Genomic DNA, 17319 nt, shown 5'->3' on the forward strand with positions numbered 1-17319 from the left:
GAACAGTTATTTTTAAATGTGTGATCTAAAGATAAACAAAGGGTTTTAAAAGTGTTATATTTATCTTCTCTTATAGTACCAGAGAGAAGCTGAGGAGAATCAACCAGCAACAAAAGCCAAATGTATTACATTTTTTTTTACATTTTAAGATTGAACCTTTTTCCCTGTGGTATCGAATATGGTATCGAATATCGATACTTTTCAAGGTATCGTATCGAAGTTCGAAATTCCAGTATCGTGACAACACTACTGCATTCTGCCTCACTGGTACTCAGTTTACTGTGTATTGTATATTGTATATTGTATATATGTATTATTGACTTTACCTACTTTTTACTTACTTTAATTTTTTACTTACTTTCTCTTTACTTTATGTAGCACACTCTCAGGGGCTCAGAAGAAACAAGCATTTCATTATAAAGTATTCTGTATTTTGTTCTGACAAATAAAAACAAACTTGATCTTGAACTTCACCAGCCTGTCCTCGCCTCGGATATTGGACCATGTTTACACCATAGCTGATGCATATAAAACTGTTCCCCTCCCCCACCCGGGACAATCTGACCACCTTCTTCCTACCCAAGTACACCCCACTCATCAAACGTGTGAAGCCCTCAGTTAGAACAGTTCAAATTATGTCCTGAGGGGGCAGACTCTGAGTCTGTTCACCGGTTTCAACACACAGACTGGAGTACGTTGCCACCCAGTCCACCCTGGACTCCCACACAGACATCATCAATTCCTACGGTTAACACTGTCGCCTCACAGCTTAGGCTGTTAAAGCTATGCCTCCTAAAGTGTGCAAACGGAAGTACAGGAAGTACCGGCTACAGGCTTTCCGGTTTCGACAAAACAATTATAGAAATGTGTGAAGTGCACAATATTTCCTTGTTTTAAGCCACTGCAATGGCTTTGCCTGAAGAATTTACTACATGACCGGGACGTTCTAGCTTGTTTGCCGACAGGATTCGGGGAAATGTTTGGTCCGTTCGGAGGCAGCTTCCAGGGGGAGGTACATACACCGGAAATTCTACCCCACAGACACTTTCGGCCGTAGTGCTTTACCAGTCTCTCACGGAGGAGATAAAACTGGGAATGAGGTTACCTCACAGCTAGAAGGTCCTGGGTTCGATTCCCGCTTGGGGACCAGGTTGCCGCGTTGCCAGGTAGACCAGGTGGGGTATCTCCCGGCCCTTTCTGTGTGTGGAGTTTGCATGTTCTCCCCGTGCTCGCAAGGGCCCCCCCCCCCCCCCCCCGATAAGATAAACCCAATGGAAAAACATGCACAACAGATCGCTAAAGCTGTCGCGTCCCAGACGAAGACGGACAGGAGCACTTGGATTGGTCCCCGGGTGCGGCCCCCACGCCGCAGCCCCTGTCTGCTCCCGGCTACCCTTGGTGGGGGAAGGATGACGGGATGGGTCAAGTGCGACATTTCAAGTGCGACAAGAGAGACATTTCGTCGGCGACCCAATGCATGTGTGTGTGTGTGTGTTCCAGTGTGTCGCCCATCTTGTGTGTGTTCATCTGCATGGCAAATAAAGACTTCTTCTTCTCTAGACCTTCTCCGTTTTGGGGTTAGTTGATCAACTCTAACATTGACACTGTCACTCACCACCCTCAAACGGTTACAACGTTCCCCAATCAGAAGCTGTGGATGAACTGTGGAGTAGTGGGTCTCCAGCTTCAGTTTCAAGTTTCAAGTTTGTTTATTATTTGTCACAACAAAATACAGAATACTTTATGATGAAATGCTTGTTTCTGTGTGATCCCCCGAGAGTGTGGTACATACAGTAAAAAAAAAAAAAAGTAAGTAAGTAAAAAAAGAAGTCATTAAGAAGTAAGTAAAAAGTAAGTAAAGGAATGTTCAGTCAATATACATAATATACAATATACAATACAGATTAAAATTAGTAACAGTGAGGTACAATGCCGAAATGAGACGAGGTACAAAACTTGGGGTAAGGTGCAAATGAGGTATGAATGTAGTGCAAATCTCTTTAATAATAGATGAACATAAAGTGTGTTAAAGTGTCTAAAGTGAGTAAAGTGAGTGGTAAGGTGAGTGTTTGTTTAAAGTGAGTGTGTGTACATGTGTGTGCAGTGAGTGTAGATGATGGTTTGTTACATAATGTCGTTGTCGTTGAGCCTCCTGATGGCCTGGGGATTGAAAGCTCCTTCTGAGTCTCTCTGTGCCGGCCATGAGACTCCGGTAGCGCTTGCCTGACCGCAGCAGTTCAAAGAGTTCCTGTGTCTCCGAGGAGGACCTCTCGTGGACCCTGGTCAAGGAAGCCCACCAGTGTCTCTCCTTCCTGAGGAAATTACCGTTTGTTTACTGTTTACTGATTACGACCAGGAAGGGGATTGGGAATTGGCATAACGACTAACATTGGGATGGGAGAAAATCTGAGGAAAAAGGAGGGGGAAAAAGATCAATAAAAAAAAGAAAAAAAAGAAAGCAGACTCACCAACTGAAGTCTGGCACAGCAGATGCTCAGCCTCGGACCAGGAAGCACTGCAGAGGACGGTGAAAACCCCCCAACGCATCACAGGTACTCCCTGCAATTGAGTCTATCCATCACAAGCGGTGTCTGAGGAAGGCATGGTATCGTCAAGGACACCTCTCACTCCAACCACGGACCATTTGCCCTCCTTCCCTCCGGGAGGCGCTACAGGAATACAGCACGCACGCACACACACACACACACACACACACACACACACACACACACACACACACACACACACACACACACACACACACACACACACACACACACACACACACACACACACACACACACACACACACACACACACACACACACACACACACACACCTCCCCTCCCGTCCATGGGAACTCTCATGGGAACTTTTTTGACCATCTTATGGGAGGGCATCAACGACAGTGCCCAGATTTTCTCGCAGAAATATCTATAAATACCTGAGTATTTATAGATATACCAATGTAACTATAATTAATATATATACTTTTTCATAAGTTATATTCTACTATTACATGGCGTTTTCACATTCGCCGAAATAATTGATTGTGATTGGTCAATAGCGCTCGTCAGAGGTCCGTTATTACTCGATAACGGACCTCTGCCAAACAATAATGACCGCTGTGCGCAGCTGTTCGCAATCAAGCCCACTGACACACACTGCATCAGTGCAGCCAATCAGACACACCTGCCGGCTGCACTGACAGCGGAGTGTGTGTGACGATGACAGCAGAGCCAGAACAGAACTGCGTCTGCATTTGATCTCGTCTTGTCGATGAATTAGGTATATTGTTAGTAAGTTAGCCATGTAATAAGCGGGATCGATCATTGTCGCAAAATAATTGACCTTCACTGACGTTTAAAACACCTCGGCGAGGCGCCTCGGTATTTTAAACTCTGTGTCGGTCAATTATTTTGCGACAATGACCTCGTAGCTATACATTATCCCTTACATATTGTTCTATTATAGTCAGAAAACATTATTATCTATGGGTTTCACATTTAGTATATTATGATTGAACAACCTCATTTTCATCTTAAAAATAAGGGACATGATGTGTCTCGGGGGCCATACAATATATGGTTATGAATGCATATAACGTTAGTTAGGATGTAGTGTATTAACTATATCGAGTAATACTCCTTTCTCTTTAGTGGTCAGGACTGAGTTAGACCCCGGGTCAACATTGACCCGCTAACAACGGTCAGTGGTGCCACTTCCTAACACAACACGAGGGTCAAGTCGAATTTGAACGGACGACTTTTATACTTTCACCAGAGCACTCGTTTATCTGGGTAGCTCTACTTTTACTTAAGTAAAGGAACTGTGTACTTCTTCCCACACCCCCCACACCCCTCCCCATCTTTCTGCTAGAAATAACTCCGGTTCTCAGACGCTCTCTCTCTCTCTATCCCCGGCTCCATCTGTTCTGCTTCACACGTCGACAGGCCAGGCACGTCATCATCTACTCTGCGCCTTGGCTGCATATCCCCTCTCTCTCTCTCTCTCTCTCTCTCTCTGCTACACCAGGATCTCTTTTGACAACCCGGCGCCGCTTATACCGCTGTAATATTCTCAAGGTTGCTTTCAATGTTACTCTCTCAACCCCCACAGATCTGGGGCTTTTTTATCTACTACAAATATAGCCCCGAGCGCCGGGCAGCAGGCTCATGAAAGATGCAACGCAGGGGCCCAGGATGCCACGGCGGGCAGGCGGGGGGGGGGGGGGGGACTGAGTGGCCCCACTTTGGGGGCCCATAAAAAAACCACCTGCGACGTTCGACGGTCCACTAAAGCGAGGGGGGCACCCAGAGAGCGAGCGAGCGTGGGGGCCGGAGCCAAGCCCGACGGCCGCGGGAAGAGCTGCGATGCCTGTTCTGGGCCCCTCCTCTCTCTCCTCTCCTCACCACATGTCCCCTCCTCTCTCTCCTCTCCTCACCACATGTCCCTCTCCGTCCTTGATACACAGGCAATTCCCCTCCTTTTGTGTTCTATCATCGGTCCGGTCACCCCCCTCCCTCCTTCTCTTTCTGAATCATACTCTATCTCTCCCCCTCTCTCTCTCTCTCTCTCTCCCTATATATCTCTCACTCTCTCTCTCTCTCTCTCGCTCTCTCCCTCTCTCCCCCTCCTTCCCTCCCTCCCTCCCTCTCTCTCTCTCTCTCCCTCTCTCGTTATCCTTGCCAGGCGCCGTCCGTGTAAGCACATAAACATACCCGTGCATGTGCGTAATGTGGAGTGAGAGAGATAAGCGGAATTAATGAATTCGCTTTTTATTTTCTCTTTAATCTCAAACTCATTTAAATGTCACCCCTTAATAAGCAGCTAATGACGTCGTAGATGCTCAAGCGTCCTCCTCGGTGAGGGATGACACGGGCGTCTCCTCGGGAAGGTGGGTGAGGGGACAGAGAGAGAGAGAGAGAGAGGGAGGGGGAGAGAGAGAGAGAGAGAGAGAGAGAGGGGGAAGAGAGGGGGAAGAGGATTAGCAGGGAGATGGATGGCTGGAGGCAGGGAGAGAGAGAGAGAGGCTGGACACCAGCGGTAAACAGGAAAGAGAAGGATGTCTGTTTGATGTGCGGAGAGGTTGCTCACACTGGCAAATGCACACACACACACACACACACACACACACACACGCACGCACACACACACACACACAAACACACATTCTTGAATAACTATACATATGAGGACGGTTGACAACATTCCATTGACTTCACTTGAGCAGATAGCTCTCTATCCTCAAGGGGACACTTTGTCCTCACAAGGATAGAGGTACAAGACCTGTGCATGTACGCGCACACACACACACACACACGCACACACACACATACACACACGCACACACTACTAATCATTGAAGCGCGGTGTATCTGCAGAGTCGGCTGGCCAGATGTCAGCTGCGCTAACTGATGTCAGAGGGAGGGAGGAGACATTGATCAGCTAATTGATTGATTAATCAATTAATGCCTTTGGAGGAGCATGAAGGAGACTCAGGGTTAGTGTGTGTGCGTGTGTGTGTGCATGTGTGTGTGTGTGCGTGTGTGTGTGCGTGTGTGTGTGTGTGCGTGTGTGTGTGTCCAACCTTATAATGAACCAGCAGTTACATTTCTGCTGATATCATTAAGGACATGTCCCTCGACACACACACCCGCACACACACACGCACACACACGCGTCGCACACACACACGCACACACACACGCACGCACACACACGCGCACACACCCACACACGCGCACACACTCACACGCGTCGCACACACACACACACACACACGCGCGCGGGAGATGCACATACCAACAGAGACGTCCTGTTCCCACCGGTACATTGGTTATTAAACGGAGGACGAGGAGGACAGAGGGGCTGGTGCCAGGGGGGGGGGGGGGGGGGGGGGGGCGAGCTGTCTTCTGGCCAGTCCTTCGGGGGACAGTGGGGGAGTTTCCACGGCAACGCTGCTGACGACGGTCCAACTTGACAAGGACGCGTCAACCTGAAGGCCTCATCATCATGACTTGGTGTTATTGCTCCCCCTCCTCCTCTTCCCCCTCTCTCTCCCCCCTCCCTCTCTCTCGCCCTCTCTCTCTCCCCCCTCCCTCTCTCCCCCCCTCCCTCTCTCCCCCGCTCTCTCCCCCCCTCTCTCTCCCTCCCCCTCTCTCCCCCCCGCTCTCTCTCTCTTTCCCCCATCTCTCTCCTCCCCCTCCCTCTCTCCCCCCCGCTCTCTCCCCCCCTCTCTCCCTCCCCCTCTCTCCCCCCTATCTCTTTCCCCCCTCGCCCTCTCTCTCCCCCCTCCCTCTCTCCCCCCTATCTCTTTCCCCCTCTCCCTCTCTCTCCCCCCTCCCTCTCTCCCCCCTCCCTCTCTCCCCCCTATCTCTTTCCCCCCTCCCCCTCTCTCTCCCCCCTCCCTCTCCCCCCCTCTCTCTCCCTCCCCCCCGCTCTCTCTCTCCCCCTCTCTCTCTCTCTTTCCCCCCTCTCTCTCTCCCCCCCGCTCTCTCCCCCTCCCTCTCTCCCCCCCGCTCTCTCTCTTTCCCCCTCTCTCTCCCTCCCCCTCTCTCTCCCTCCCCCTCTCTCTCCCTCCCCCCCTCTCTCTCCCTCCCCCCCTCTCTCTCTCCCTCCTTCTCTCTATCCCTTCCCTCTCTCTCTCCTCCCCTCTCTCCCTCCCCCCCCTCTCTCTCTCCCTCCTTCTCTCTCTCCTCCCCTTTCTCTCCCTCCCTCTCTCTCTCCTCCCCTCTCTCTCCCCCCCCCCCTCTCTCTCCCTCCTTCTCTCTATCCCCTCCCTCTCTCCCCTCCTCTCTCTCCCCCCCCCCCCTCTCTCTCTCCCTCCTTCTCTCTATCCCCTCCCTCTCTCCTCCCCTTTCTCTCCCTCCCCCTCCCTCTCTCTCTCCTCCCCTCTCTCTCCCCCCCCCCCTCTCTCTCTCCCTCCTTCTCTCTATCCCCTCCCTCTCTCCCCTCCCCTCTCCCCCCCCCTCTCTCTCTCCCTCCCTCTCTCTCCCCCTCCCTCTCTCCCCCCCCCCCCTCTGTAGTACAGTAACGTTAGAGAGAGGGAGGAAGTGATGGATTAGCCGCGCCCTCATTGGAGACGCACCTTCTCACAGTCAAGGTGATATTGACGTAAGGTATATAATATACCTCCAGGCTGTCTCGCGCTGTGCGTGTCATACTTTGTAATACTTAAATATTTAAACCCCGAGGCTGCTTTTGTTCCGAAGCCTGTCATCCTCCATCTTTCTCTATTTGAATATTTTCTCCACACCTCCTCTTCCTCTTCTCAAGTTTCAAGTTTCAAGTTTCTTTAATAGTTGTCATACAGAAGTACAGAATACTTTTATACAAAATGCTTCTTACTGTTACGCTCCAGAGACTGTGCAAGACAAGATAAGTATGAAATAAAATAACATAGTATAGCATGTAAATTAGAAGTAAAAAAAATGAGGTCACAGTGTTCAGTATAGACATATGTACAATGTTCGATGCAGAATAGACGTAACTGAGTTACCATATAATATACAATACAATTCAATACAATTCTCTCATCTAACTCCTCTTCTTCTTCATTTCCCACTCTGGCTTCCTCACTCTCTCTTCCTCTCCCTCGCTGTATGTCTCTCTCTCTGTCTCTCTCTCTCTCTCTCTCTCATGTCAGAATGCGTGATTCTATCAAACTCACTCAAATGACTCACTCAAGGTTCCCTGAGCTTGTTCTAATTTTGGGAAAAAACTGCCACTAAATTCTTTTAGTGCTCCGTCCTCTTGGAACGCCCTTCAGTGCACTTTAGAGTTTGATACTCTTCCAACCTTTGGACAATTTATAGCTTTGATTAATAACCATTGTATGTCATTTTGTAAAGGCTTTTAGTCTGCTTTTCCTGTTTCCTGTTATTATCTTATTTTAACTTGATGTTATTGTGCTGATTACTTGTTTTTTTTATCTTATATTATATCTCTTTTAGTTGTTTACCCAACCTCACTGTAAATGAGGGAAACCTCGGTGTCCCTCGAGTTTAACTAAAGGTCGTCTGGTAATCAGAAGGTTCCCGGTTCGATTCCGGCTCCTCACGGGCAGCGTGTCGAAGTGTCCTTGAGCAAGACACTTAACCCCTAATTGCTCCCGATGAGCCGGTTTGAGCACCTTGCGTGGTCGCCTCCGCCGTCGGTGTGAGAATGTGTGAGTGAACGGGTGAAATGTGAGGCATAAGTTGTTAAGTGCTTTGGATAAAAGCTGCTATATAAATGCAGTCCATTCAAAGGTTGAATGAATGAATGAACGAACACACACACACACACACACACACACACACACACAGACATTCACACAATTTCTCTCTCCCTATCCATTGTCTTGCCTCTCGCTACAACTCTCTCTCTCTCTTTCTCATTGTCTTTCTCGTTGTCTCTTCCGTTGCCAGGGGCGACAGTGGCTCGGGAGGTTTAAGAGTTAAAGCCGCAGCACGCCTATACATCACATCACCATAGTCCAAAATGTATGAGAAAACTACTAATCTACTAATCACGGGAAAGCTGGATCTATTTCTGTACAGGAAGCCAATTTGACATGTACTGTATGTGTGTTATACTCCCATTCCAAAAGACACCCTGAAGATGCCACGATACGAAACGCTTTGTTCAATTCTGCGTTGTGGACTATAGATGAAGGAAATTAAATGTGAGAATCTGAACATTCCTGGTGTATGCTGGATATAATACATACTGTATTGCGGTCAGATGATTATTTTAAACGTCACACGATAGGCTGTATTTTGGGGGGCGACAGTGTCTCAGGAGGTAGAGGAGGCAGTTGTCCGGTAATCCTTGAGCAAGACACGACTTAACCCCTAACTGCTCCCGATGAGCAGGTCGGCACCTCGCACGGTCGCCTCCGCCGTCGGTGTGTGAATGAGTGAGTGAATGGGTCAAATGTGAGGAACAAAAGTGCAAAGCGGTTTGGATAAATTCTGCTATATAAATGCACCATTTACCATGTAAAAAACAATGGTTGTTAATGTTGCAGGCGGCCATGTTGGAGGTAGGGTGACCAGATGCAAAAAGTCAAAAAGCAGGACAACAGTAAGATTTTGGTGGGACAAAGTGGGACAGATAGATAATGTAAATTTTTTTATTAGAATAACATGGTCTTTGCTATCATGCACACCTACATATGTCTGAGACGCTTTCTCTCACATGCAATATGGAGCACATACCTGCTCGCAGGTAGATCGGTCTACATGTACAGTATGTGTATCAGGGATGTATATGCACAATGGATAGTATAGTATTTTTCTTTTTTCGTAAGTCTTTTTTTATTTTCCATGTCAGTTGTTAATGTATTTGTATGAGTCTTTTACATGTTTTGTATGTTCTTACAAAAAAGAAAAAGGCAAATCTTGGAAGTTGCATATTGTGATGTGGAAAGATATGTTTTGAATATTGGAGAGATTTGTGCAAAAAAAAAAAAAAAAAAAAAAAAATTATAATAACATGGTCTTCACCGAGACCAATGTTTTTTTTTGCTTCAAAAAGAGGGACATCCTCTCAATATGTGGGACATTCGGTCAAATGGTGGGACAGTACAACCAAAAGGGGGACACCTGGTCACCCTAGTTGGAGGACAGAGAACCACACACACACATCCCCGTGCGACGCCTTCTATTGGGTTTCTCTCCTGTGATTAAGTCAATAAGAACCATCATATTAGAATTTAATGTCCCCCTAATGAGTCAATTTAGGGGTCCGTCGGCTAATTAGGTCTGCGCTGTTTATAGATAGAGCTATAACCTAATTGATGGGCATTTACCCTGAACCCCCCCCCCCCAGCGCTTTAGAGAAGACCGTCTCCTGCTGCACTCGCCAGGGGCCCCTGTGTGCAGAACAGAGGGCCCCCCCCCCCCCCCCCCCGAAGAGCCACTTACGCTACTCTGCTTCACGGTTCAGACTGTATTATTATTTGCACGAGGCGGCATTAACATTAATGACAACTCGGGGGGAAGTTGAATAATAAAATCCACTTAACATTGACTGACACATCTGCGTCTCTCTCCACCGACGGGCGTTTAGTTTTATTAATGATGTGGGGAGAGACACGGAGACATGCTGATGAGGACGTTCTGTTTCCTGAGGTGAGGACGATGAGGTGGTTCTGAGAGTTCTATCTATTTAAATTACCTGCTGAATTTTCTATCTATTTGAAGTAGGGATGTCCGATATTGGCATTAAAATGTGATATCGGAAAATATCGGTATCGGTTTAAAAAAAAAAATTTAATTTTTTTTTACATTTATATAACCTTTATTTACACAGGCAAGCAAGTAAGAACAAATTCTGATTTTATTTATTGTCAAAAGTATGCATAATGTTGTGTTAATTCCACAACTAGAGATATGTAATGTTAATTACCTGAAATTATTCCGTTTTTTGGGGGGGGAAACCCTGCATATATCGGTATCGGTTGATATCGGTATCGGAAATTAAGAGTTGGACAATATCGGTATAGGTAAAAAAGCCAATATCGAGCATCCCTAGTTATATATGATTGCTAGTAACTGAGTAACTGTCTAACTATGCATAACTGTTTCCACTGGAGGGCGCTATAGGCAGAGCTGTTAATGTTACCGCCAGGTAGAGGGTATATAAACTGATGCCAACTCCCCCTCTGTCTCTTCCCACCTACCTCTCACGGAGAGGAGATCTCATGTGCTGCTGTTGTGAAATGTAAATAATAAACCACGCCGATTAAAGGCTAAAGGTAGAAACCATGCCTCATGAACATATTATTGTCGCCCCATAGCCAGTTCTGTCAACAAGGTGGTTCTGAGTGTTCTATCTATTTAAATTACCTGCTGAGTTTTCTATCTATTTGAAGTACTCTTTTTAATTACCTGCTGAGTTTTATATCTATTTGAAGTGCTCTTTTTAATTACCTGCTGTCTGCTGAGTTTTCTATCTATTTTAAGTGCTCTTTTTAATAACCTGCTGAGTTTTATTTCTATTTTAAGTGCTCTTTTCAATTACCTGCTGGGTTTTCTATCTATTTTAAGTGCTCTTTTCAATTACTTGCTGACTTTTTTTAAGAGTTTTTTAAGAGGTTTTCCTTTCTTAGTGGCTTGTTAGTTATATTTCGTATAGCTTTACGCTCTGCTGTATTGGAACTATCCCTTTAGTCCATTCTAACAATGAAACATTTTCACACACATGTGCACACCTAATTGCCTCCGCCTGGCCACACCCATATCCGCGCCTACATAAGCGGGGTCGTGGCCACACCATCAGCTCCTTCCCTACTTTCACCACCGAAAAAGTGCCTGTATACACCACTTTAGGTTTGGTAGCTAGGTAATTTGTTGAAGAGAAGAGGAGCTGCGTTGACATTATATCTTTGTTTTCTCTCTCACTATTTTTCGAGAAAATAAAGCGATAATGTCTTCACCACTGGAGAGTCTAGAAGATGATGATCATTCTGACCTCCACCGGCGCTTCGCATTAGGGGCACACGTCGCTGAACAATCCTTTGGGAGGCGGTCGACTGTGTGAGGGCTGACGGCCTCTCTGGGCGGGTGATGTTTTTTGCGACGCAGGCTTCAGGTGTGTCAGTTGCCGGGGGACAACTGCACAGCTTGCGTAAGGTCGGCTCCAGGCTAGGATCCTTTTTTGCCCTCATAGCGGCGTGGAGGGGGTTCTAGCCTGATGCCCCACGATAACATAGACTCCTCCTTAGTGAAGTCATAGCTTTGTTTTCCTGGGGCCGTGATTTCGAGTCTGCGGTTCAATTCCCCGGGTCTCTGGAAAAACGGATACCCTCTGCCACCGCGCTGGCCCCGTTTTTTCAAAACGAAAAACACCCGGCACAACGGATGCAGGCTTGGTGTTTTGTTATGAGAATATCTCCGAGCCCAGGACGGCTACAACCCGGGTAAACAACGGGGCTTGCTGCCGATGCCGCTACTGGTAAACACCGTTTCTGTGAGAGGGACGTGTGTTGCCTTTTTCCCTTTTTTCTTTTGGATAAAAGAGGAAAAGACAGCGGCTGTCTGAAGTGTTGGCCTGTATTGCTATTCTCACGTTGTACAGCTTCAGTAGTAGCCGCTTAGTCTGCCCCTGCGTGAGCTGGTGGCTATCGATAGCCGGTAAGAGCTAACTGTTAGCCAGTTAGCTGTTAGGCTAAAGTCGTTAGCTGGCGGCTACGCTCGGCTAGGAATGTTAGCTTGATGCTATCAGTTAGCCTGGAGTTAGCTGATTAGCTTATGCTACAACCATTGGCGCTAGCCGTGAGGATAGCGGGCCCTGGCACTCTGACTACGACGTCATCTCTGGCAGAAGATTTCGTCGGCTTCCATGACCGGCTGCAGGAGGGGGGCGTCACGCCGGAGCAAGGCTCCAGCCATCGTCACTTCAGGCCTTGCCAGCGAGAGGCTTCGTCAACGTGATAGACCAACCTGTGTTGCGGCCTGTCGTCCTGCGTTCGTAAGGTGCAGGTAAGTTGTCCGTAGGACATTACTCCACTCTTCCTCCCTCCCCCTCCCGAATGTTTTTGGTTAATAACGATTTCTTTGTTTGACAAAACATATGTTACTTCACTACATTTGGAGATACGACGTGTGGTATGAAAATGATCTTGGTCGCTTTTGTATAGCTTAGGTTAGCATTGGCCAAGGCTGATGCCTTCTCTCTACCTAAAAACAGCGTTGTTTTTTACGTGAGTAAAAATGAACTGTTTTTTTTTTGTGTATGATGAGAAGTTGTGTGTGTTCATGTAACGTTTGACAAATGTGGCTGAGTCCACAACTGGCTGGGTGTTACCCTGCAACGCTGTACATAGTGGCATATGATCGAGGGCCTGAGTCCCTCTCTTAGCTTGTTATTTCGTTACTTAAGAAGTAATGATGAAAATAACGAGTGGCAAGTTTCACACATAAGCAGAGCTGAAAACCTGTTTTCTAACGAGGTTATCGGCTGTGGCTGGCGTGCATGATGTAAAGCTTTACTCTACAGGTAGAAGTATGTGCTTCATCTGGCGCGCCGTGCGCCTGGTTTGGCGTCGTATCAGGGGTGAGATGGTGAGGGGGTGGGTAAAATTATCCCCCGGGTTGCCGCCCCCCCCCCCCCCCCCCCCCTCACTATATTTTTGGGGATGGTGTAATCCCTCAGCTGCTGCTGGGGTTGTGCTCTTGCTTAGAGAGAGGCAGTTTCTCTGGAAATTGTTTGGTCGCTATTATATAGACTGAGCAAGGCCTATACCCAGCACTTGATCGAGGACCTATGTCTTCTCTCATCATGGAAAACGGCGTTCCTCTTGCAGTAGTGAGAGTGAACTTTTTGCCCTGGTTCCACTCCATGTTAGGATGGGTGGGTCACAGGATTTCCCCCCGGCCATGGAATACGTCACTGGGCGCATTTTTCCTGTTGGCCATGAGACATCCGTGAGTTTACAGGCTCTGTGCTGCAGACCGCTGTCGTTGTCAAAGTTGGATGATGCGATGCATTCGAAAACTGTTAGTTTTCTGCTCTGCTCTCTATTACAGTGTGTATTGGGCCGTTGGTCATTTGGCCCAATTATTATTACATGTATCTTTTTCAATTGTTACTCACGTAGAGGTCTCTCTGGGGGAACTTCTGTCTTCCCCTCTTATGTAAAGAGCAGAATTGATGGGGTTACCCTCAGACGCGTCATATGAGACCTGTGTCTGTGTCTTATTGACCGGCTTCCTGCTGCTCGTCCCAGACAGCATGGAGGGAACGTTGTCTGGTGTTTCTTATTAGAATTCACCATTGATGTGTTTTCGGGTTCTCGACGTGCTTGCCTTATAGCGCTGGCCCTGGGTGTTTCCAATGTGGAACCACGTTATGGGCCGGCACGCCTTGGTTACCCAATTCATAGAAACAGCGGTTTTTTATACAGGCGACTAAAGGGGATTTTTCATCTCTACCGAGCGCCAGTGCACTAGGTTAGACTCGATGACTCGCGTACATCTCCGGGGGGAGATGACGGAGTAGATCAATACATTGGCGGAGGGGTTTCACGCCCGGGAGGTGGGCCACCAGGAGCAGTGCATTCACGTCCTGTCCGTCTTGGTACCGCCCTCTGTAATGTTTTAGATCAACACGCGTACCTACCCCCCTCTTAGGACTGGGGATGGCGGCGTGACTAGGACGCAGGACTGGTTCTGGTCGCGCCGGACCAGGTCAGTTAACCCGTTGTCCGCCGGGGCGCAGATCTGCTGTTCTGGTACCCCGAAGGACTTTGTGCTTTTCCGGGGGGGAAATGCCGGGTCGGTCCGGGCTTCGCAGGGATTGATGTCGTGGATGTGTGTGTCATATGTGTGCCACTACGAGTTACCCATAACAGTGACGCACTTGGTCTATACTCAGGGAGTTTCAGAGCCTCCTCTGAGTTTCAGAACCTCCCTTTTCAGAGCCTCCTCCTCGCAGGTGTTGTACCTTGCGCTGTGTTAGGGGGCCTGGTCCTTCTCCATTTGTTTCACCCCTCCCTCCCCCTGCTGGGCGGGGTCGGGAGGGGGCTGTCGGGTGGTTGCTGTCAACCCCTCTAGGCATCCCTGTGTAGGTCCCGGTCCACCAAGCCCAGGTCCAGACTCGTTCTCGTCGACCTGTTGCCCTGGGTTAACCCTTTGAAAACTGAAACGCTTGACTGCTTGTATAGCCTGTGTATACGCGCAGTCATGTTTCTACGTTTCTTGGTGGGTTATGGGAATGACCGCTCCCTGTTACTGAACATAGGGGGGTGGTTGGGTTCCCCGGTGTGTTGGTAGCAGAGCCGACTCTCGGGTTAGGCCGGGATTGACCCCGTCTGGCCGTGAGTATGCCCCCGCATCTTTCATGACGTCTGCCAATTGTGTCAACCTCTCCTTGAACCTCGACCCGCTGGATGGGGGGTCGGGTTTGTGGAGGTCATGACATGGTACACAGCATACCGAATACCTCTTCCGCCAGGGTACTGTTCACAGTAGACCCCTTAGGCGCCTGTCTAGTCCGCAGTGCTCCAGGCACAGGTCGAGTTCTGCTCTTAGGTCCTGTTGCCTGGATTGAGGGATCAACCCCCTTGGGGGTTGTCTCCCCGGCGCACCGTCTGGCCCCACAGTATTGTGGGCCTCTTGTGCTTACGATGCCAACCTGGCCACGGCCGATCTCGTCGGATCTCGGTAACTAAGCAGGTTGGGCCCTGGTTAGTTCCTGGTTGGGAGACCCCCTGGGAATACCAGGTGCAGTAAGCTAGTGTGCTTCGGGACGGCGTGCCTAGGGGAAGGGTCTGCTCTTGTTTGGGCCCTGTCCGATACGCTGGCGATGTGGGGGGTGGTGTCACCAGTGACCGTCTGGTGGGGCCCCGATGCTGCGGCCTTGTTGGCCTCACCAGGCCCCTTTTTCAGGGGGTCCTTCTTGGGGCTAGGACCTCCTCCACGCTCCGCTGCTGCAGCCTTGCCACAGGGTTGGGTTCTTGACCTTCGACCCCGTGATGTGGGGGCTGTGACGGGGGTATTGCTCCCGTCCATTCCCTGGTGGCATGTAGGATGCGCGCCCGAGTGGTCGCGGGTCCTTCTGTGTGAAGGTAAGTCCCACAGTCTGCTCACCCTGTGCGTTGAGATGCTAAACCCTCTTCGCACAGGTGGATCCGATTCCCCTCCCGTCCTCCACTAGGGGGGGCCGGGGGGCTCGGGTCCTCCCCGGTTCTGATGGTTTTAGAGGGCCTCAGTGGGTGCATCTGTCAAGCTTTTCGCTCTGCTCAGCTCCTGTGTTCCAATAGAGCAGAGCGTAAAGCTATACGAAATATAACGAACGGTTATTCTATAACCTAGTTATATGAGTATAGCGAGCGCTCTGCTCTGACTCACTGAGGACCCCTTGGTCTTCACCTTCGGTGGTGAAAGACTTGGGAAGGAGCTGAAGGTGTGGCCACGCCCCCGCTTATGTAGGAGCGGATATGGGTGTGGCCAGGCGGAGGCAATTAGGTGTGCACATGTGTGTGAAAATTGTTCATTATTAGAATGGACTAAAGGGATAGTTCCAATAGAGCAGAGCGCTCGCTATACTCATATAACTAGGTTATAGAATAACCGTTCGATATTCCTTTATTGATCCCCTTGGGGAAATGTGGGCGTCATAGCAGCATGGGGGAGGGGAGGTAGGGCAGGGTAATAGTAGAATGTCATAAATATAGGCAATAAAATTGTATCTGAATATAAAAATATGAGAAGAAATAAACAGTGTAAACAATCAAATTAAAAATTAATATAAAGATATAACACAAAGGTGCTATATTTACATTATAATACTTTATATTACAATAAATATGGCAATAAAGAACTTGAATGTGAATGTATACTATGAGTGAGAGTCAATGTAAACCGTGCACACAAGGTGCAGTATTATTGACTACTGTAGCCAATAGCAAGGCAATAATCCAGTATATATGATGTGTAGCATTTCTGTGACTGCCTTGACAGTGGATTCAAATATCCTACTAACATGTACTGTAACTATTTTTTACTCTGTATTGTATATTGTATATATTGACTGAACACTTTTTGTTTACGTACTTTTGACTTTCTATTTTATACTTTTTATCTATTTTTATCTAGCACATTTCCAGGGGCTCATACAGAAAGAAGCATTTCATGGAAAAGTATTCTGTATTTTACTATGACAACTAATAAAGAAACTTGAACTTGGATAGCATGTTATCAAAATGCCTTCAGGATAGCGTGTTATCAAAATGCAAAAGGATTTATTTTTCTGGTTGAATTATTTTTCTGCTCACAGCTGTGTGTCTATGATAAAAAGGAGAGGTGTGATAGGTGGAGACCCTACTTCTCCCACTCTCTCTCTCTCTCTCTCTCTCTCTCTCACACAGAGACATGTATATTCATATGAATATTCATATTTCATATTCATACACTAGGGGGACCCTGATGTAAACAAGACGAAAGTCAAGTTTCAAGTTTCTTTATTAGTTGTCATACAGAAATACAGAATACTTTGCATGAAATGCTTCTTTCTGTTTTGCTCCTGAGTGTGCTAGATAATAACAAGATAGTATCAAATAAGTATAATATAAGTATAAAATAGAAAGTCAAGTACGTAAACAAGTGTAACAACAAAAAATTTCAGTATACCTATATACAGTATGTACAGTATATACAGTGCAGGTACAGTACAGTGTAGAAATGGTGAGGTATAGCTTAGCTTGTGGTGCCACCTTGTGGTGGTGAGGTGCAATGAGGTGCAATAAGGAATGAGATTGATGTGTAATTTCCTTACCAATAATATAAATATAAAGTGTAAAGTGTGTTAGTGTCTAAAGTGGTAAAGTG

Source organism: Notolepis coatsorum (assembly GCF_963971535.1).
Source record: "Notolepis coatsorum genome assembly, chromosome: 18".
In the NCBI taxonomy this organism is placed as follows: Eukaryota; Metazoa; Chordata; class Actinopteri; order Aulopiformes; family Paralepididae; genus Notolepis; species Notolepis coatsorum.